The 23,250-nt window shown below is 39.0% G+C and overlaps 1 protein-coding gene across 3 annotated transcripts in view; it reads right to left on the bottom strand.

The window, feature by feature from the left end:
* bcl9 (BCL9 transcription coactivator) overlaps positions 1-23,250 on the bottom strand; it is a 53,191-nt gene that overhangs the window by 25,638 nt on the left and 4,303 nt on the right. For all 3 annotated transcript variants that reach the window (XM_066661093.1, XM_066661091.1, XM_066661092.1), the window contains exons 2-3: positions 22,970-23,207; positions 3,741-3,813 (exon numbers count right to left, since the gene is read on the bottom strand). The gene's annotated coding sequence lies outside the window, so the exon portion shown is untranslated. The remainder of the gene's footprint in view (positions 1-3,740; positions 3,814-22,969; positions 23,208-23,250) is intronic.

Here is a 23,250-nt window from a genome sequence, read left to right on the forward strand (position 1 = left end):
ATCTATTTAGATCAATATAGTGTGACGTGATTATGAACTACAGTTAAAAAGACTCAACACATTTCTTAACACAGTCACAGCTCATCAATCTCATAGAAATACCCACAACTTGTCATACCGCATGAAAATTGGATACCAGAGAAGCTCTTATTTTCTATTACATTACAACTAAGCGGACATGACTATTTGATGATTCTATTAACCAATGTTTAAATACAATTGATTAGTGAAATTAGGATAACTGATAATAAGCAAATTAGTTTTTTAGTGTTAGTCTTACTCGTGTTTAAGTCTTGTATGCGCACTTAAAAATGTGTGAAGGGAAGCTACAACACCTACTCGCACATGGACATGACTGATTGGAAGCTTGTCTGTAAAGCCAGCTATGAGTGCCAGGCACCATGGACGTACTGGTACATGCTCAAGCTCTCCATACTGGTTTGTATGCCACCTGTTAGCAAGCTAGTACTTTCGCGTGGGAAGCAAATGTTTAGTTCCATGCTTCTTTAAAAAACAACAAAAAAAAAACAAAAAAAAAAACAGTGAAGCATGTTAGTCTGGATTTACTTGACCATGCGCTGCAAGTATGAGCCAGTATATGTGTGTGCATGTTTGTTTTTAATCCATGTTTGCACCAGATAATCACATAGATAACAAAACCCACTTGTAACAGAACGGAAACATGTTCATGTCCTTATTCTGATAATCAGCAAAATGGTGTATACAGGCTATGATATTGACCAGTCTGTTAACCTGTGGATAACGATTTTAAGCCATTTCCCTATTGGTATGAATCTGTTAAAGATTAGGTAATGATACAATTTGGCTTCATGATACACTAGAATTCATGAAATACTGATAGTACTAAAATCATTTTGCTAAACTCCACATTAATCACAATTTCAAGGATATATTCCACAGTACAAAAATGACCAGACAGTCGTATAAAAAGCCTGAACGTTTTGGACTGTAGAAACTATAGATAAAAACCTTTAGTATATAGTAAATGGCATTTCCAGCTAAATCCAATTGTGCTGCCTTCTCTCGCTCACTACTCTCTGCTCGCTCTTAAGCGTCTAAGGGATTTCAACTTAACTGCAATTTAAAGGGGAATCAACGTGAGCAAAAGACAGAAAAAGAACACAGCAAAGATCAGAGAGGGAGAGAGAAAAACACAGAGAGAAAAAGACAAGAGAGGGGGACACAGACTAAAACAGAAGCAAAGCTTGCTCCATCATGCTACCAACTCCCACAGGTTTGCGTGCCCTGGTGGGCCTGAAAAAGACGAGTTCGGGTTTGGGACTATAATTATGGCTTTAGGGAGCTCGGAGCAGGATTCATATCAACAGAGGCAATGCATTCTGATCAGCTCGACTTCATGGGTCAACCAGTGAGGCTGACTCTAGAAAGATTCCTTGAGCACATTCCACAAAATGGCCACTGGCTAACCTCCTGCAACCAAAGCACAAGGCCCAAACTCACCTCAGTATCAGCTACAAATTCCTCTATGTGCAAGCACAGTGGTCAATAAAGCGATTCTAATTCTAAAACACAGCCTTCTGTAGGACATTCAGTTCGTTTTCAAGCATTTGTTTTGGTGCTATACATGATGGGGCAAGTATTCACACAATGCTATCAGAACTGAGATTCAGAGCCTAATGCTTCCAATAGGCTTGTCACCATCACGCCATTTTAGGTGAAGATTAATTACTATGCACAGCACTATTTTCTTCATTATGTGCAACTATTAATGTAGAAATCTTTTGTGGCTAAAGGAGCAGATTAGATCACCACAAGATAGTAAACATTTTCCCCTCACATTTTCTTGTATAATTTTCATATAAAAGCACTGTCTATATAATTGGAAGCTCTTGTGCAGCTGCATAAATCCAAAATCACCAAAACCATAATAAGCTCCCACAAGACTGGCCTGTGGAACAGCAGAACTGTGTTCTGAGAAGTGATGGAGCACGGTAATTCTGTGTTTTGGTGAACACAATGTGGCAAAAGTAATAAGTGAAAGTTAAAATCCTCTCCAGGATTTCATTCCAACCTGTGTTCTCCATTTATCAAGCCAGCCTCATAGGTGTCACGGAAGTTGAAACAATTTTCTGGAAACGATTGTAAAATTCAGGAGCCAAATTTACCAGCTCTGACCAAAACTAATCATGCATCATCAGTAGTTTACCTCACTGAGGTTCTTATGGCTGAAGGCATTCAAGTTCTCCCAGCTATTAGTCCACTATATAGATTCAAGACTTCCCAGAATAGTAGGTCTACTGCAGCAAACCTGGTTCCAACCTCCCAATCAATACTCTTGATTTCAATTACTGTGATAAAAACATTGAGGTTTAATTTCTAAAATTGTGTAATCTAGGGCTTTTTGCTGTAGCCATCTGTGTGTATGTGTGTGTGTACAAACGCTAGATCTGTGCACAAAGTTCAACAAAGACACAGAACAAGCACAGCCGCTCATTCCAGCCTTGTTTGAACTGTGTCCTCAAGCATAGCCAGGAAAGAGTAGAAAAGAATTCTCGCAGCAATGGAGAGAGGCGGCATATAGCCTAGTACAGACATGGCGGCCAAGCATTTAGAGATTTTCCATAAGTCATCTATTTTCTGTCATGCACCAAGTTCTTCTTTTCCCTTCCCAATGTAAACCACTCAGTCTTTGGATTGCTGAGTATGCGGAGGCCTTAAGCAGGGTCTATTCTAATTTAACATACCTTTGGGTGCACGCTTTTGTCACTTTCTCTGTTCGAACACTTTACCTCAGTTTAACAGCTCTGATTTCCATGACAGAGAGAATTCCAAAATAAAAAATTTGTTTTACAGCTTTCACACCAACGTAGTCAATCAGCCCACTCATGTTTTATGTCAAAACTGCTCATTTTTATTTGCACTGGAGCTTTGAGAAGGATGAACCTAAAGAGTTATGAAAGTTTACACCGCACCAATTAACAAAACCAAACTATTAGCTATAGATCGGCGTGTCTGTCCTATTTCAGATTACAGTCGTCCTTCGTCACTTCGCTAAAACCCAAAATGTATAAAAATATATTTAAATTATTAATTCTAACACTAAAGTAATATTGTAAATCATAAAATATTACGAAGTACAGTAAATAGTGTATATTTACTCTCGGAAAGGAATGGTTATTAAGGGAATAGGAAAGGTTTGTAAAAAAAAAAAAGTGTGGGGGAGGGTTTATAGAGCGAGTTTGTCCTGGAACGTAACACCCGCGATAAAAGAGGGAACACTGTACTTAACAATCCACCTGGAAGCGATCTGACCTAGGAAAACAAGGACAAACCCTTGAGCATTGATCATTGTTATTAAAAAGCTTAAAAAGCTAGTCAGCTAAACATATACTATCTGACAGACTGTATATTTCGTGATAAGGAAAGACAAATGTATTTTGAACAAATTCTTTCAGCTCCTATAAGATCACTGCCAACACACTGGTATTATACAACACTGAAAACCTGGCTAAGGTTGTGCTGGGACCTGGATAAACCGAAAACATGTGTTGGTTGAGTGCGCTCAAGGACTATAGAATCTCCTTTACACAGTGAAGCACTCTTTATCCCTTCCCTCCTCCTTCCTTTTCTCACCACCACCTCCCCCTTCTCACACATGGCTCTCGCTCGCTCATACCAGAGCCCCCTGCAGAGGGACCCTTGTTTGACACGGCCCTGGAGATGTCGGCCATGTTGCTGGTGGCAGCGGCAGTACTCACCATGTCCCTGTGTGTCACGATATAGCCGTGGCCATGGCTGTCTCTGCACTGCAACTGGACACCACGCAAAAACCTGAGACAGATAAACAGAAGGAGAGAAAATACCTTTATAGGGTGGCTATCGTATTAAATCATTCTGAAGTTTATTGGAAATATATGCAACAAAAATGTATTCAAAGAAACTCTGGACCATTTTGTTGGTCCATATATTAAATTAATATTATTATTATGTAATGACATATCAGACTCAACCAGTGACCAATGACATAACAGACTTTATTTATAGTGAACTTATTATAACCAGAATCGACGAAAATATTCCTAAATATGCATTTCAATGACTGAATTCATAAAATCATCTGAATACAAACTGTAATACTCTGCAGTAATATCTGTGCTTTTACATATTGCTGGTTTTTACATATGCCATAAAGCACCACCTCAAGGGTTCAAGAGTGCAGTTTATAAAAGGGTTTGATAATTATCTGATGAAGCAATGGCAACAATGCCTCTAAATGGAGTAAGCCTGTCAGGTTTAAATGCATATATTATTGGTGTTTGTGAACAACCCCAAGAGTAGACAAAAACATAAAATAAGCAAAGCATGCAAATCATTTAAAGCCTGCAGCGATTCTGACAAATATTTATTGATGGTGTATCCCAAATGACTCAAATTCCCAACTGCTATCTAATGTTCACTGCTAATGTTAGTCTTATTAGCACAAAGTTTCACCTTTCAGCAAGCCTAAAGCCGATGGTAACTCTCCCTCTGCAACAACCTTTACAGGTTTCATCAAAACATTTTTCTGCTTCAATAAACAAACATCTTCACGGTCTTCAAACCTTAAGTGCAAATATCAACTTACCAGCTGAGGACAACCTAAAAAGGACAGCATACAATGACAAGTGGCTACCTACAAACGGTTATAGTTGATTAAAAATGTTATTTTAAAATGTTCTTTTTTTGTGTATTTAGAGCTATATGGATACTACAATACACAGAACACTGAAGGTAAGACCAGCTCTACAACAAAACTAACTTCTAACTTCACAAACTAATCTCTGGGACTTCTAAAACTTAGTATTTTCATGGCAGTAGGAACAGAGACTACATATGGGCAAACATTAACTACAGCACAACACACACCTCAACACACAGACACATGAGAACTCTGAAATCAGATATGCGCTGCTCTCTCCCACTTTCAGCTAAGCGTCTCATGTGGATTACTCAACAGTCAGCACCTGAGGGCTACACACACAAAACCAGGTAGTAACCCAGAGAAAGTGTCACAGGTGAGGCAGAGGGAGAGATTAAACCAACAGTGCTACTACATTAATAAACCAAAAATAAATAAATAAACAAACAGCATTTCAGAGCAGACATGATTTTTGGGTGTCATGCAAAAAGCCATAGCAGACACATTTGTTACACTCCATAAACAAACCTCAAAACTCTAAAAATTCAAAGCAGGAAGTAAGCAAAATTTGCCCAGAGGAGAATACAATCTTCAAAGCTTGGACTGGCTGTTAAACTTACTGTCATTGGAAGACCTCAGCAGCAAAGTAAAGGTTAGTCGGATTCTTGTTCATATTTCCCCTTTTGAGCCACATAAAGCTTTAAGAACCAATGGATTAACCAAGAAAGGCCGTGTCACTGGGCAAAACTCAGAAGTGACATGTACTTCATTAAATACAGGTATGTCATAAACAAAGAAATGACCTTAAAATCAATAAATAAATAAATAAATAAATAAATAAATCAGGCAACTGCTATATATATATATATATATATATATATATATATATATATATATATATATAAAAAAACAAAAAAAACAAAAACAAAAAAAAATTAATAAATTCCACAAAACAGATGCATATGAACACTAAAAGACTCAGTTAAGAGTTTAAGGTGTCAGTATTTCAACACTGAAATCAACCAGCTATTCATTAGTTTCATCATTTCATCATTTTAAGACTACAGTGGGTCCTCGACTTACAACGTTGATCCGTTCCTATGTCGCGTCGTAAAACAATTTTCGTTTTAAGTCGGAACATACCTACATACTGTACGTAAATAACATACTGTAAGCACTTATCCTATCCTCCTCGGCCCCGAGCCACGTAACCGTATATTCTTCCGCCGCGCACACCAAACACGAAGTTCGCGTTACGACGTTCACGACTCAAAACCACTTAAGTCGAAACAAGGCTTTATACAGTTAATGGGAGATGTGTCGTAACCACAAAACATCGTAACTCGGGACTGACGTAACCCGAGGATCTCCTGTATAAAGAATCAATCGTTTCATTACACACTGGAGTAACAGATGCAAAAACAACAACTAGACAGCAATTCCAACAAGATAGAGACATTTCAGAAGAAAATCTATGTTGTCAATCCTGAAAGGCATGTGCTGTTAACAGCAAAATTTATCTGAAGCAGTAAAAACATTTTTGATCATTTTAATTTTTTATTTATTTATTTTTATTTCTCTAGTCACAGCATTGAACGGAGTTATACGGCCTGTATACAAAACACCATAGCGATTAAAACACTATACGAGAAAATTAAATAAATACCTAATCCTTAGAGATCATGAAAGAATTCTGTATGGAGAATAGTGTTGTCACAATACCAATTATGACTTTTGATACGATAACTGTCTAAACCTCTCAATGCCGAACAGGGAAAAGTAATGTGTTTTCTCTACAAGCAGAGGGTGGTAGGCAATAATCACTGACACCTACTTATTAAGCGTAGCACCATGCGGGACGTTTCACCATTTCTGGGTCCAATCGCACCTCCGGCCCGTGTCATACATTCATAAGACTTTACCCTTTGAATTAAGCGGAATAACTCAATCAATTATGTGATCTCTGTTCAGGATTCCAGAAAAAGTAATCGATTCAACGTAAAAAGAAGAAAATGTGTCTTTGGCAGTGCTTTTTGCACATTCGCAGCTCATGCTGATCTGTGCGGACTGACTTTTGCAGTGTCCCTTGCATTCCTGTCTCTCGAGTAGAGGAGCTGCATTGAGGGAGCAGTGTCTCCCGCAGCTCCATCTCTGGGATCAGAATAACCATAGAGAGAGCCTTATCTCCCGCTCACGGTCAGTCCTGGTGTTCTAATGAGTTGTGCAACTGGCAAATCTCTTCTGTAAAAAGTAGCTAAGGTTTGTACAGAAAGTCGCTAGTGCTAGTCAGGTTTTGTTTTTTTTTGTATTTTAAATAACTCGCTAGAAGGCCTGAAAAGTTGTTAAAACTAATGGCAAAATCAGGGTTAAGGGAGGGAGTGGAGGCAAAGAGCTGCAGGGGAAATACAGCTCTTATTTTAAAACACACTTATTCTTAAAGTATTGGTACTAATTATATAGCGTATTGTAATGTTTTTAATGACAATGTATTGAGATACTCTTCTAGTATCAGTATACCATGCAAAACTAATAGAGAAACAAATTTTTCCTTTCAGTGCAGTCTCCAAACTTATCCAGTCTTGTAATTAAAGACTAAATAAACAAAATGTTTCCTCACTGTATCATTCTGCGAAAAGGCAAATTGCACTAGGCACTACACAATCACAAATCCTGCTTTAATTCAATACAGTTAAGAGCAATAAATCCCACTCCTTCTACTGTCAATATACAAATCAACCTACATCTGCAGAAGGATTCAGGATAATGCAAATCCATCAATATGCACAAAGATGCTGAATCATCACATTCTGGAAGGAAAAAATAATACAGAACGGTAAATGGTCATCTAACAGTTTCATGATGAAGCACATAATTAACACCATGCCCAGCCATCACTCATGATGTCTGTGTATGTGTGTTTTCGTCACATTAACAGCCAAAAGAATTACAGGCAAAACGGAAAATCCTGGGGAAGTAAGAGGCTTGTAGCTGTGATGTAGTGACAAGCAACAAACAACTCAAGATGAGTTTTTCTACAACTTCCTGCAAATAAAGCAAAGTGAAGTGACTATCTAAATGACCAGGTTCAGAGGCTAGATCTGGCCATAATGCACGGCGCTGTTTGGTAAAAACCTGCAGGAGTTAGTGTCGGAAATCCTTCACTACCCTCCTGAATATAGTTTCTGATAAAAGTGCACTGTATAATTAGTAATATGGAGAAAAGTAGATAGGGAGCCATTAAGAAAAACTCAAACAAAATAAATCTAAACGTAAAGCCATGGTTCATGCCTTAGCCAAAGCTGACTTACAGTAGCTGGACACTATAGGTGCCATGAGACAAATAAAAGCAGACAAGAATGGGTTAATTTGTTATATTTTGTTAATATTTTGTTAGTAATGTTTAAGTCAATCCTTATGCCCAAGTCTCTCCCACAAGTTGAGGTATAGGGTTATTCATTCATTCAATTAATCGATTTAGGGTATTGACCGATACGTGAATTATATGTATCAATATCGGGAACTGAAAAAGTCGTATCGGTGCATCCCTAGTAAATATAAACCTGTTTTGAAGACACAAAAAAAAAGTGGAGATTTTCCTCAGTTGCCAAATTATTTAAAAAAAGAAGTGTTAATGAAAGGGAAGGTGAAAGTGGTAAACATTACACTTAATGACTTGACTTAATTCATATAACTTAAGTCTTTCCTCGCTTCTGTGAAGTGCCCGTGAGCTAAGAATAAAACCTTAGCAGCATGCTAAATATATTACAGCTCCAATTAAAAACATTAACCAGTAAGAATCAGACAGGTGATGGCTCATTCATACACGCACACAAGGCAGACCACACCTAATCACATGACAGCATAACAGACATATGCGGCTGCATAAACAAAGGTTTTGTGGGGAGGGCAAAAAAAAAAATTATTGGCCAGAGAAGGTGCACATAGGTTAATTTCCAGCATATTTTCACCTTCACAACAACATTCCACACATTCAAAAAACCAGTTTAGCTAGAGACAGACAGAATGTGTGTGTGTGTGTGAGCAAGAGAAAACAGTAGCAGAACATGTCTTTTACAGAATATCCTTCTTTCTCTCTTCGCACGCTCTTCTTAAATGTGGTGCGGAAAGAGAGATGAAGGGATAAGAATGGTTGCGTAGACAGACAGAAGACAACCTATTCCAACAGTTCCTCATGAACACCCTGAAAAGTACAAATCCATTCATTTATTATCTGTAAGCCTTATCCAGTTCAGGGTCGCGGTGGGTCCAGAGCCTACCTGAAATCATTGGGTGCAAGGCGGGAATACACCCTGGAGGGGGCGCCAGTCCTTCACAGGGCAACACACGCTCACACCTATGGACACTTTTTTGAGTCACCAATCCAATTTTGGGCTGTGGGAGGAAACCGGAGCACCCGGAGGAAACCCACGCGGACACAGGGAGAACACACCAACTCCTCACAGACAGTCACCCGGAGCGGGAATCGAACCCACAACCTCCAGGTCCATGGAGGTGTGTGACTGTGACACTATCTGCTGTACCACCGTGCCGCCCAGTATCTGATTTGGCTAACAATCTTTGATTTGGTTATTCTCTTGAATCATTGAGAAATGTACAAAGAAAATGCTTCCAATGTTTTCACTGACCAACTTGAATTAATTTTGTAACTATAAACAAATCTGGACACGGATGCTTCTGTTTCAGTGTTTTTTTCTGGTGTGTTGCTGGCATGTTTACCACAGTGTTACATCAACTTTGTCTTTTTAATTAACTGGAAACTGGGGATAAACCATGGGGTATTAGCTAAATCTATTGACTTTCATCAGTCTCTGATGCACTTCCTTAACATGGACAAAAATAAATAAATAAATAAAAAACACTTAAAAGTGCAGTCAGAATGACACACTCCAAACAAAACAAACACACTTGCATCCATCTGCAAGTTTGAGAGGATATCTTAATTTTTTTTTCAATGCTACATTATGCTTCAAAGAAATCTCTTCAATTACTTTGAAAAATACCATTGTGGTGAATTTCAAAGACAAGCTATTACTCTGAGTATCATTATCCTGGTGAACAGAGCAGACAGTTAGAATTTGTTTCAAATCTGTCACAAAAACTTGCTGTGCAGAAATACGTATGTAGCCAATCAGAATGGAACTGAAAGCCCCAATAGTACTGGTGTAAACATGTATTTGATTTGAAGATTTTGTTTTATTTTTTTATTTATCTGGACAAACTCTGTCTTTACAGGAAGTATCAAAAAGCTTTTGGCTAGGGATGGAGAGAAGAAAGGGCAGAGGAAATGAGCGCAGGCGAAAAGGTGAGGAGTTGTGCATGGTGTCAGTTAAAAGAGGAGAAACTGACAGATCAGGCTGTGGCCTGACAGCAGTTTAGAGTTGTGTTGTGGAGGCTGTCAGGCCACTGGACAGCCAACATTCATCTTCATCATCACCTCCTCCTCTTCCCAGTCTAGCCATCTCCAGACAAACACATGCACCCCCACGGCCTGATGTCCAGCAAGACCAAGCCAAGCAAGAGAGTGTGAATGAGTGAGGGCGAGAGGGAGAGTGAGTAAGAGCACAGGCATGAAGCGGCCTTGAAAGTGGCCTCCCATTCCATGCTCCCATGGCATCTGCATCTAGGTAAGTGTAGATAATAAAGCTACAACTAAAGATAACTTCTGTGATCAATTACAGATCCTACCTATTCCAAGAATTCCAACTACCAAATTTTGTGCATTCTTGTGTTTAGATTCCCTTCAGTACTCCTAGCCCTCTCACCATAATTCAAAGAGCCTGCCCCACTTTGATTATATTGACAACAAGTGTAAACACATAAGCAAAATATTACAACACTCGTCAGCATCTTATAACTGACTCTGACAACTAGTTTCTCCTACCAAAGTTAGTAAGTAGTTCCTGTAATGTGTGAGCTAAGAATATGATACTGTTCAAGACTTCAGAAATGAGCTATTTTCAACAACACTGATAAATGCACGGACTCTTAATATCAGACAGTATTGGCAAACCAAGATTTGGGTATCCATATATGCATCTTCTGATGTCATTACATAAAGCATTAAACATGTACTCTAATTTAAGTCAGAATCCTAACAAGCTAGTCCATATGTCCAAACATCTGTCCCTTGTACTATTGATATAGACTATATATGGAACAAATGAGCATTCAGAATATTGTTGGTATAGTAGTTACGAGTTGGATAGAGTTCAACACATTGCATCAAAAATAATCTTTCTACAAGAAATTCTTTTCACAATTTTTAACATATCTAAGAGAGTAGATGGCCAGGCCAAGCAACATATAATAGCTACGCAAGGGGCGTACTTATCCATATTCATATGACCATGCCATTTCAAACTTCAACACCCAAACGGAAGGTATGTATAGCTGAAGGCAATTTTCTCCCCCATATTAAATCTAATCAGTGTACACGGCCCAAACGAGGATAATCCAACATTTTGAAGATCTACAATTATATAATCGGAGGAGGTTTTACTTGTACTTTACACCCACCACTGGATTCCTCCACAGGCTGTGATACCTACAAAGTACCAACTAGCAAATTTTTATAATAAACACACATCCTCAACCAATATATATACGCCAGTCCCAACCTTTGTGGAGTTATGCAACAGTCAGTGCCACTTGTTTTACTGTGACAAAATTTTAAACAGAAGGTTGAAGCATTTCATTAAATTGTGTGTTTTTATGTAGCACCATCCACGTTAAGAAAATCTCCCAGGTGGTGTAGCAGTTCATAAAAAAAAGGTGGAAAGCAGCTTCTACCCTGCTGCTCCACTTTCTCTCCCTCTCATTCTCTTACAGTTACTTCCTCCGTGTAACATGCCGAAGATGACAGAATTCCCAGTGCCTTCATCCTCACGTCTGCTTGCTTCATAAAGCCTCTGCGCCCGGAGATTTTCCAAACACATTTGCTGAAAACTGCACAGGCCTCGGTTGAACCCAGTGACCCTAATAGCAGACAAGTATTCACTCCTCCTCCCCACACCCTCTCACCACATGGCTATACTCCTGGCTGAGTATTTTCTTTTGTTTGGTCAAGTGTCAGTGGGACTCATGTAGCACTAGCTCTTGCTCTGCTACCAGAGTTGGCACAGACACCCAGTCCAGGACTGTCTGCCAAAGGCTTGGCGCCGTGCGGACATGATGTCAGACAACCAGCTGGTGAGAGGGGTGATGTGCAGTGGCACGTAAGGGTGCACACGTGCGATAACACGCACACACACAAACAGGAATCCAATTTCCAAAACAGACATTACAGTTTTGTACACCTTTCATGTGTGTCTTACACAGGATATGTCCTTATAATAAGCAACATCTCCCTCAAAATTAAGTCATGTCACACCAGCATTTAGTTCACCACTGTCTGTCAGAATCACGGTGTATATCATTGCAATATTACAGAAGAAGAACACATTCTTTTCACCAATGAAACGAGACATTAGTCTGTGATTATTTAGAACCTGAAGGTCAATATTAAACATACACTAAGTAAGAGCCTGGTTTTGTTTAAAACCAGGGGCTGACAACTACATGTTCACATTTATATGACAAGTCCGGTCAAGTCACCTTCATATTTACAACCCATTTAAAAAGGCAATAAGTATCACCCAAACATCAAAGGAAAAACAAACAAATGACAACAAGAAAATCTGCAGATGAAAGAGCAGAAAGAATTTGCATTCTTAAAAAACGCCTACGAAAACGAGTAGGATTTCAGACTAGATTTCAAAGAAGTCTGTCGTAGAAGTCTATATGAAAGCTGCAACAAAAAAAAAAAAAAAAATCAACTTTAAATTTCAACCAAGTGCAAAGACAGTTAAAAGCAACTGATTTGTGGATCTCTTGAAATTAAGAGTGTGCAAAAGACATCGGCAACAAATAGCAGAACCTTGATCTGAATTCTGTCTCTCACTGGCAGCCAGTGTGGGGCAGCAAGAACGGGTTGGATGCCTAGCCATTGTGTTCTGGACCAGCTTAACCAAGATAACGTTGACTGAAATTCTCAGGTAAAGGGGAGGTAAAAGAGCCAATACACGAGAAAACAAAAAACAAGACAGTCTCCAAATCCTTAGATGAAAAGACAGGTTTCGGTTTCACGATCTCTCTCACTGACAGTACTGGAAAATAGAATGATGAAATACTAGCCTGCAACAATTAATGAAAATCTATGCTCTTTAACCGGGAAAAGAGTCGTACATCAAAAAAGGAGCTATGATTTTTCCGTATGACAGTAAGCTCTATTCACTCTCTCACACACACAGAGTATCAGCAAAACTTATCATGGGAACAGAGGGGATGTGTTCAGACATGGCCAAGACGGTTAAGGTTTTCCACAGAGTTTTCCTTAAACCATAAAGTGAATGACCCAGAGAAAAGACACAGAGACAGAAAGAGTTCAGTACGATGGCTGGCAGGAGTTACTGAGCCAACTGGTTCATTCCAGCAATGGCCTCTATAAAGAGACAGCAGTGTTTACAATTAAACACACACATACTCAGAGACACACACTTTGAAGTCCAGCAGAATCGGTTAAGCTCTGGCCCATTTAGCACGCTGGCAAAGATGCCACGCACACACACAGTCTTGCTGGCACACTGGTGAAGTGACACAACCTGCTCCTGGCATGGAGGAAACACGCTGGCACAGCTGGACCTCTCCACAACCCAGAGAGGTTGGCTGACACACACACACACACACACACACACGTACGTTCCTGCCAACCCTCCAACAGGGCTTTTTTTTTTTTAATAAATGGAGCCAGGGGAAACTGGGAAAGAGAAAAATTTGCCTCTCCTTAGCAAACAAGCTTATTTGAGAAAGGAAGAATGGATGAAGGTGGAATTAAAATACAGAAGAGCATCAGAATTATTCCAGTATCTTATTAAATAGGAAAGAAAATGCAGACCAAAAAAATGCTAATTTAGATTTAAAAAAACAAGGAAGATGATACCAGCATTAAAACAAGACAACTAACAGGAACCAGAGATGGACTCGAATCTGAGACTCTGACTTAAGTCGCACAAACAGTGACTTCGGACTTGAGACTCACCTTCAAGTGACTCAGACTCAACTGGGAATTGTGAACAATCTGTGTGTAATAATGTATATGTATATATTTCGTGTTTGTTTTTTTGACTAGCGTTCAGTTCCTTCCGTGCCATATGCAACAAAGTGCATGTGCGCAGTCACAGATATCAATATTTTGAACACTGCAGCAGCAAATTCAACCGCTGGAACTGAGCCTTTTGGCGTTTAATTTGGTTACAAAATAAATTTTTTTAAATAATTATTGGTCACATTTTGCTGGATATTTAGTTATAGTATTAGCCTATAGGCTTCTTATTTATTTGTAATTACAGTGGAACCTCTACTAACGAACGCCTATACTAACGAACGCCTATACTAACAAACTTTCCAAGATACGAACCGGGCATTTGAATATTTTTTGCCTCCACCAACGAACCATGACTCTAGAAACGAACCCGAGCCTCCACCGAGCCGGCGGCTGGAAATGGCCACTGACCCCAATAGGCGAGTCTCCCAGCGCCCAGACTTGAGTGAGCTCTTAAAATTAGTAGCTCTTAAAATGTAGCTTTAGCAATTTAGCATTACTGTAAATAACAGACATCGAAATTCGAGCTAAGTTAAGCCGTATCTACGCTTCGTCTCCCCACATTCACCGCCTACTCTCTGTTATTCCACCCACTCCCACCTCCCGTCATACAGCCAGTGCCTGTGTTACTCCTCCAGCCAGTCGTCACGTCTTCAAGGTAGCGATGTGTAACAACTTACAACTTTTTCTTTTTTTATTACTGTTTCCACTGTATTTCTAGTAACGCTACATGTATTTTTTTTTACTAATTTGAGGGTTTTATAAACATATATCAGAGCAAAAAGGGTGACTTTCAGGGGGCTGGAACACATTAATTTCCATTATTTAAAATGGGGAAAATTGACTCGAGAAAATAACTTTTTTCACTTACGAACAGGGGTCCACTCGCAGTGGTGCAGCCCAAACTTGTCCAAAGCGCACTCAGCCAAGTGCTAATTCCCCAGGTGAGACTTCACACACAAATCTCTCTCTGTGATTATTCCACAGTTCCGTGAGAGTCAGAACGTGGGGCACACGTGGCAAAACACAGCTTTCTTTTCGTTCCATCAGACGTGCTCCGTGAGGCACCTCGCCATGCGCAGTAATCTCTATTGCTCAGTCGCGTAAAGCGGGATTAAAACATAGTCCTGCACAGACCTCCATTTACAATAGTTTTTTTTGTTCAAACACTGAAAAGCATTAGGCATGAGATACGTGAGCTACACAGCCAGGTAATAATTAATCACAACTGATGCTATACACAAACATCTCCATGGATCTTGTAGAGCAGGAAAAAAAAAAATAGAAAAATAGAATTGTAAACTTTTTGTGGGTTTCTACACATTGCATTGAAATATAGTTTTAAAAGTGATCATACAGCTGATCAGATTTGATATTGTAGTGTGTAAAATAAACAGTACAGTACATGATTTAAACTCATAATAAATAACAATGCAGTGATGTATTAGCATTCATGTTTTTCAACCATAAGAGATTTGAGACTTGACATGAACTGTGTGTCACTGGAGCAATATACTCAAGTTGGATTTTAAGGTTTTTAACTATCAATAAATCAATGCAAATACAGTTAAAAATGTGAAGCATGCTCAAACTGTATGCTGATTGTTATGCTCCACTGAACTGAACTGTGATAGGGAGAACAGAACTAAGTGTCATTGCAACCCGGAGTAGTGTCATTGCTACTCCGGGTTCAGCCTTGCACAACCTGCAATATGTAACTTTTTGACAAGAGTGGGAAACCACCCCACCTCCCTCCACCTTAAAATCACAGGACAGTGCGGTAAAAATGAGCCCAGGAGAAAATAATTCTTAGACATCCAAATAAACTACACTGTGTACAGGGTTCTACATAGAGCATAATAAAAATGCACAACAGTATGCCATATAAAAATCAGCAGCTGAAGCCAGCTTGCACAAGCTAACTGATTATCATGTGTTTTTATCTGTTAGCTAAATTAGACAATGTTTTGACTGATAAACTACTTTGGGAGTAAGGGGAAAATTCAGTTAGCTTAATTTTATATCATCGCTTTAATTAGAAGTGGATGCTAGTTCTACAGCTTTGTTAGTGCACATTGAAGCACACAATTAATATTAAGTTACAACCAGCTAAAATCACCACATTTTGTAAGACGGCGGAAAAAAAAAATTCTTTCCCTAAAGTGCTTCTGTTTGGCTGCAGTGATGGGGACAGATGGCCTAGTGCTCCAGGGAAGAGGCGAGGCTAAGCCAGGTCAGGGTCAGTTGGTCACCATTGAGAGACCTGGAGGAATAAAACATGCTGGCAAGCAGCAGCCATGGCTAACATTCAAACTGTTTTTGTACTGTTAACATTCATAACTATCACAGTCCAGACATTTAAAAGACAGTTTGCCTTAATTGATATGCATCACTTTTCCACTGTATGGTACCAACTCAACTCAAAATACCATCTCTAACTGGAATTGTGGACATTGAAAACCACAACAATGGTGGCAGTAATGTTAAGTGCTGTTTACCCATCATGCATTTTTGTGTTTTTCTTGGAACTGATCGCAGCTCCATGTCCCCATGGTTGCAGGTCCACAACTCACTGGTGTTTTGCATCTGCCACCAATCCAAGAAGCATTTGAACCTCTGCGGAGACACTGCATAATTTTACCAGCTGCAGTTTTGCGTCGGAAAAAAACAAATGTGATTTTGGGGAGTTGGGTGTGCACCTAACTCTCTCTACAGTTCTTAATAAACGGCCAAGACGTTACCCTTTACTGGCTATATTCTGTATACCTGTCTAGAATGTGCAGCACAGAGCTCACAAATTAGACACTGCTGCCTTTGCATTGCTGCTAGCGAGATGAAGAATTCTTAATTGTTGGCAGTCTAGCTCCCCTCCATCTCGTTCCCTCTGACTAAGATATGTTGTCTTTTTTGCATCTCGAGAACATTAAATTTAAGTGACTCCTCAGACAACTTCTATATGTACTAATGTTAAATGTTATATTCAAAATAGGACTGGGCTATTAATAGAAAATTAACCGTAATCGACATTCAGAACATTTAATTGACATAATCTTGTCTATAGATTATATCAATTTGTATTTTTAAATTTTTTGTCATGTCCCCAATATGTATTTATGTACTGTCCCTTTAATACTGCACCATGCTGCAGTCATGATTCTGCCCCTATCTGCAACATAGTGCATACAACCTAAATGCCAAGGCCAACCAAGCGACTTGAGTAGCTCGTACCAAAGATAAAACACAGTGTCTGTGGTTTGGACGTGCTGTGTTTTGACTATAATTAAGATGACACTGAACAAAAAGAAGTCAATTGTAAACGCTGAGAGTTTCAGCGACCAAAGCACAATCGCACACCAAATATAACCAGTGCTCAGAATACGAGAGGAACAAGCTCCCCGCAAATCATCCCAGCTTTAATACCGGAGCATATTTACAGCACAAACCTCGTCACTGAACTATGAGGATCAAAAATACAAAAACGAAATCGTTCATTAATCGTAATCGTTGTAAAATGTACAATTAATCATGATACTGATTTGTGCTCATATCGCCCAGCACTATTAGAAAATGTGATCGGAACTGTAAATCACAGATGGTTGGGGAGGGGGGGTGGTCTTTTCCAACCTGTTAACTTGTGATATATCCATATTCTATTGAACACGGTTGTCCCCAAACTTTCTCCTTTTGAGGCCCAAGAGAAAATATTAATTAAAGCTTGTGTAGCCTTGTAACAGAATACATTTGTAGGTCAAGCATGGTCAGGTCATTTACCTCGCACACACAGCAGTTAAAAACATACTCAATGTCACCTTTTCTAATGCAAGAAACACACATTAACATAAAGCAACTTTGCGTTAAATATTCCGCCTTGAGGAACACATTATGATATTCCTTTATGACATTAAAATCCCCTCCAGGGTTACTGAGCAAAGCCTCCTGGCTGGTCTTCCCTACCGTCCTGTAGCTCGATCGCACTGAATTTATCACAGCCTGAAAAGCTGCTTCAAGCCTGAGTCAGCCTTTATGAGTGGAATTTCCAGTCTTCCAGCAGAAATTGGTTAATTTTAGTGTGACTAGCCATTTAGACTTACACCGACCTTTAAGACTGCACATTATGAGCAAAACCTGATAAGTCTGTTTCTTTAATTAGTTTTTGCCATGCTGGCTTAATTGAGCCCAAGAAAACATTTATGTCATTTTGAAAAAAAAGAAAAGAGGAAATCTTGTATAGGCTATGTGGTTATGGGTGGGTGAAATAACGAAGGCAGAAATTGTACAAACAAAGGAAATCCAATGATTAAAGCACTGACTTGAGCTGTTAAAGGGCAGGAACTTAAGCCCTACTCTAGCCGGTGGGTTAATAAAGCTCTCCCTCCCACACATTAATTATAATCACCTTTAATTATCGGCTGTACCAAAGCCGACTGCTGACCGCAACCTAAACACAAACACCTTAATGGAAGAGATGTAGCTAATCAAAGAGCATGGAGGCAAATGAGGCTCGCTGTCACACGGAAACTGCAAGCAATTAGCACACACCACACAACCTCCCACCATGCATGCACACACAGATAGAATAACGCACCATCCAGGATGCACACACACAGCACATAAAGGACCATTAGTGGCGGGTGAAGCAAGTAGGAAGGTAGCAGTGTTTACAGCTCTGTCTTGCAAGAGAGAACGTGTGTGTGTGTGTGTGTGTGTCTGACAGTAATGAATGGAGGCAGGGGAGAGGCTGAGGCCCTGGGACTGACCTGCAGCCAGGGACTGTCTGCACTGCCCACATTCCCCCACACACATACACACCTCGATCCGTCCAAATACAGACATGTGCAAGACCTTAAGCTCTTCGTATTGTTCATAATATCAACCCCACAGGGATAGTATTTCACAAAAAAACATCATAATGCTTACAGAAATTAACCACATGCAAGAATGACCAATGTGTAATCATCTTTTATAGTACAAATAATGCGCAACAGTTGACATCTTTCAAATCTACACGTCAAGCAGCAGTTTGCTGATACTGACTTGAAAACAATAACATTGTGCTTCTGCAATCATCACGACCCATAACATGCATAACAATATTTTGTTTTATTGAATATTGTAACAGAGTGAAACATCTTTAAAAGGCGCTAAACTATCTGTATATTATTCACTTTACCATGTCAGTAATCCAGTATAAAAAAAATAAATATTATACATCTTTATAATGCTTAGCCAGGCAGATGTAGCATATCTGTGTTTATGCATTAGTATTGGACTCAGCACTTGCCTTTCACATTTTGATGCCTCCTTATCTTTCAGTTATTGAATAAGCTTTTTTTACATCAGCACAAGAAAAGCAAGATGGAGGAAACACACTGAGGACATAGTATTGAGACTGCAATCAAATTATTCCCACCAGATTCAAAGGTGTTCAGAGAGACTTCAGACCATGTAAGTGCAAATAAAATCTATTTTCTATATCTACAGACAATGACTTAAGCAGAAAAGCTTCTGGTTAACAAGTAAAAGTATAAACAAGCAAGAAGAGAGATACCCAGTGCTGCATTTGTCCCCAAATCATGTGCCATCTTGTAATCTGGTCTACTGAATGGCTTCAGTGCTGATATGCTGCATTCCAAAAATCATCATAAATTACATTAAATGCATTAATACATTTCAGTTTGCAATTAGTCAAATCTAAACATCTCTCTGATGCCAATGTTTTGAAGTAAATATCTGCTAATACCACAATTGTCCTTACATATTTGTACACATAGAAAGATGCCCGATATATACAAACGAGGGGTGCACTGATACCACTTTTTCCCCTTTCAATACCAATACCGATATTTCATGTTAAAGTATCTGCCGATACTGGTACTGATACCAACTCTATCTGTCTTAACTACTAGATAGGTGCCTATAAATTTTGTTAAAGCAGTGTTCTGTATTGCTAATAAGATATAGTAAGCTTTAATAAACAACAGCTACTTCTTTATTATCTGCACGTTAAAAGATGTTACGTTTCAGAGCCATAAAAAAAAGGAATATTTCCACAATGTAGTAACAAGTACAAGTAAGAAGACATAGTATTGTCTGACTGAACAGCTTTTTACACTGTCATGAGGATATTTGTCACGATTGTGCAATGCACTTTCTAAGGACTGCTGCTGACTGTATTAGCGTGCTTCTTTGTGGTTACTTGAATGAAGTGTCCTTTGGCATGCCTTAAGCTGGGGTTACACTACTTTTTTTTGCCTCAAAATCGCATTTCAGACCAGTTGCAGCATTTTATTTTTTTGGGCGTGATCACATAGTGTTAACTCTCCGCCAACTCAAGAATGAACGAGTCCTTTCAACAGCCAATGAGGACAGAGCACAGAAAGTAAACACAAGCGCCTGCGGTGGAACTCTACACTGGGGAACGAATTAAAGAATAAAACTATGGTAAACTACAAGACATTACATAGTGCTGGATGCACATGTCCCCAAATAATAAGTATTACCTGTAGGAAAACACTGAGCGTCACACAACACGTTGTTAAAGCTTTTATTCAAATTTTCTATTCCGTTTAAATAACGTAACACTGTGGCGAGCGCTACGGCTACCACTGTTTCTGAACCATTTAAGGTGGAATATAGCCAAAACTATGTGCTATTCTACTAATCTCAAGCTTCCGCTGCAGTGCATAGAGACCGCGCTGACCAAGTCTACACATCCACAACCCAAAGACATTTTTATTCATTTTTTTTTTATCTTTGTCGATCTACACAAAGAGCAGCGCAAACAATAGTTGTATGTCCATATTTATCTGTCTCCTAGGAAACATGAGTTACGTGTTTGCTTGAGGAGTTTGAGGTCATGTAGTGTGTGTGAAATTTTTCCATTCTCTGTATAAATCGACAAAAACAGTCATGTAGTGTGAAATATCCAGTCTGTTTATCATCTGCCCCGACTTTAAATTTGAGCTGCATCAAGTGGCGTGCATGCACGTCAGCATCTGCTTCATGGGGTGGGTCCCAAAAAGTGCCATGTGTACTACATATAGGGAATAGTGAGTAGTGGGTCATTTCCAACACTCCCATGGTATCGGTGCTCTCTCTAGACAATACAGACACTGTTTAAATACCAGAATCGGTGTCAACCCCGATATGATGTCAGTGTCAGTGCAACACTAATCTATAGACAATGCAGACATTAAAATGTAATACAAAGTGTAATAAACCTCACACTATGTTCTGTTTCTAAACTAGAAGTATTAAAATCTACATCTTCATCACACAATCTGACAACCCTTAAAAATTTAGACCATGTTTTGTTTATCTGTAGCCCAAAGATTCAAGACAGTCAGCATCATTCACCTCAGCACAAAGAGCAACCACAGCCAAAACAATGACATTGAATACTCCTAACATTAGCCAAATATGAGAGAGTGTAAGAGTAAGAGAGCACAAAACATAAAAACAAAGGGAAATTGAGTCAAATAAAAACAAGCAAATCCCTGTTTTCCATTGTTTTCCTCAAAAACCCAGCTTCATTTTTGTACATAAGGGAATTCTGATCACATTCTCACTATAAGTCACAGTTTAACTGGCCAGGTACGAGGAGTGAGGAGCAGAAGATTTGTTTTTTAGCCTTATTCACTTAATTCTCTTTCTTCTCCATATTTAATTAGTACTCTTATTTCTCCATACCAGTTGTGGTTGTTTTGCTCCATATAACATCCTCTTGGTGCTCTCGAAAACACAGGCCCACGCTGTGATTGGAGATATTTAGACAAAGCAGCAAGACAATTCTCCAGTGTTTGCACAGGCTCAGAAAATCAGAAATGCTTGTTTAATGCCATATTTACTGACAAAGGCAGATATAAAAAAAACCTAAATGGGATGACGGTTGACAGATCCCCAAATTAATGAGCTAATGCACTGAGAATTATTTTTCCATATATCCCCTTTAAAACGTAACAGTATCAAGTGAGAATAAATTCTCTGTTAAAACTATTTTTAATGAAAACAAAAGAAGAAATAGGCTAAAACAACATGCCAAAAACTGCATTTAGAAATATTAAATGGCACTGATAATACAGAACAGTAAAAAAGTCAGTCATTGCCTTCGTTCAGACAAGTTCCAACAGTTTTGGCTGCAGCAACAGTGAAAAAGTTGGCCACATGTATCTATTTCACACTTTCTACAAGGGACATTAGACACGTGATTTATAACCTTGGCTCATGTCAATTATTGAGAGGTATTTATGACACACAGTATCTGCTCTACTACAGGTTTGACACCATTGAAAAAGCACATCCCACCGGACGTGTTGAACCTAGCAAAACAGCAGCAGTCAGAAAAGTCCCAGCTGGGGACTGCTGATGCCATCTGTAGCCAGCTTTTGAAAAGACTTCATAAACACTGTGAACGTGCAAGATAGTAGTAAAAAATGAAAAATGCATTGCCTTGATAACCAACCTTTGTTTGATGTCAAAGATGCTTGATTTCATTTACATAACATGATCATCTTAAAAAGTTATATTTTCTGTAAACTGTTCTTGTTTATTTACAGGTGAGTGTGTCCTAAATTTCACTTTTACATTCAGCCTGGAGTTTCCTTTTGGTACATAACTAAACAGCATGTCAAACAGTGTCTAACATTCATATAAGCAAAGGTAAATGACATGACTTGCTAACCTGACAGGGTTTTAAGCAAATATCTTGGTGCTGTACAAAAGGAACATAAGCCTTTATTACTTACTACCTACATTAGCCATATACATCCAGTACAATAACAAGGAGTCGTCTTGTTTCACCGATTTCACTTTGGGGAAAATGTAAAACAGTTAGGTTGATCATTCACCTAAACATTCCTACGTATAAATATCCACATTCGAACCAAAAATATATTTCTTATTGAACCATTTAGTGTTAAAATTAGTTTCAAATCAGAAATGTGCCATGAGCCACCAGTGGTCAGACAATGTAAATGTCACATGCATACAGTCACAAGGACTACGAAAACACACCACCACCTAATCCATAAACATTGCGTTAAATCACCTACTTTCTCCTCTACTGAACTTTGTTTGTATGTAAATAAAAAATATTTAGACCCGTGTGGAGCGTATTACCGTGTGCGAGTGTGTTGTCATGGTAACCCTACCTTGAATGACCCTGAGGTCCCTCAGAATCTTCGGCTCCTCCTCATCTGAAGAAATAGATCCCCTTACAGTCTGTGTCTCCGCGTACGTATGCTTGTATATATAGCCACCTCTTTTTCCCAGTAGGTTACACCAGTGTGTGTACACAGTGTGTTTGAAGGAATAGGGTCCAGGGGGGAGTTTCAGAGCATTGGTTATGGGTTCTCACTCAAGAGACAATCAGCAAATCCATACATAAACCTGCAGAGATAAAAAAAAAAATAATAATAATAATAAATAGATA

The sequence above is a fragment of the Hoplias malabaricus genome, chromosome 2 (assembly GCF_029633855.1).
Source record: "Hoplias malabaricus isolate fHopMal1 chromosome 2, fHopMal1.hap1, whole genome shotgun sequence".
In the NCBI taxonomy this organism is placed as follows: Eukaryota; Metazoa; Chordata; class Actinopteri; order Characiformes; family Erythrinidae; genus Hoplias; species Hoplias malabaricus.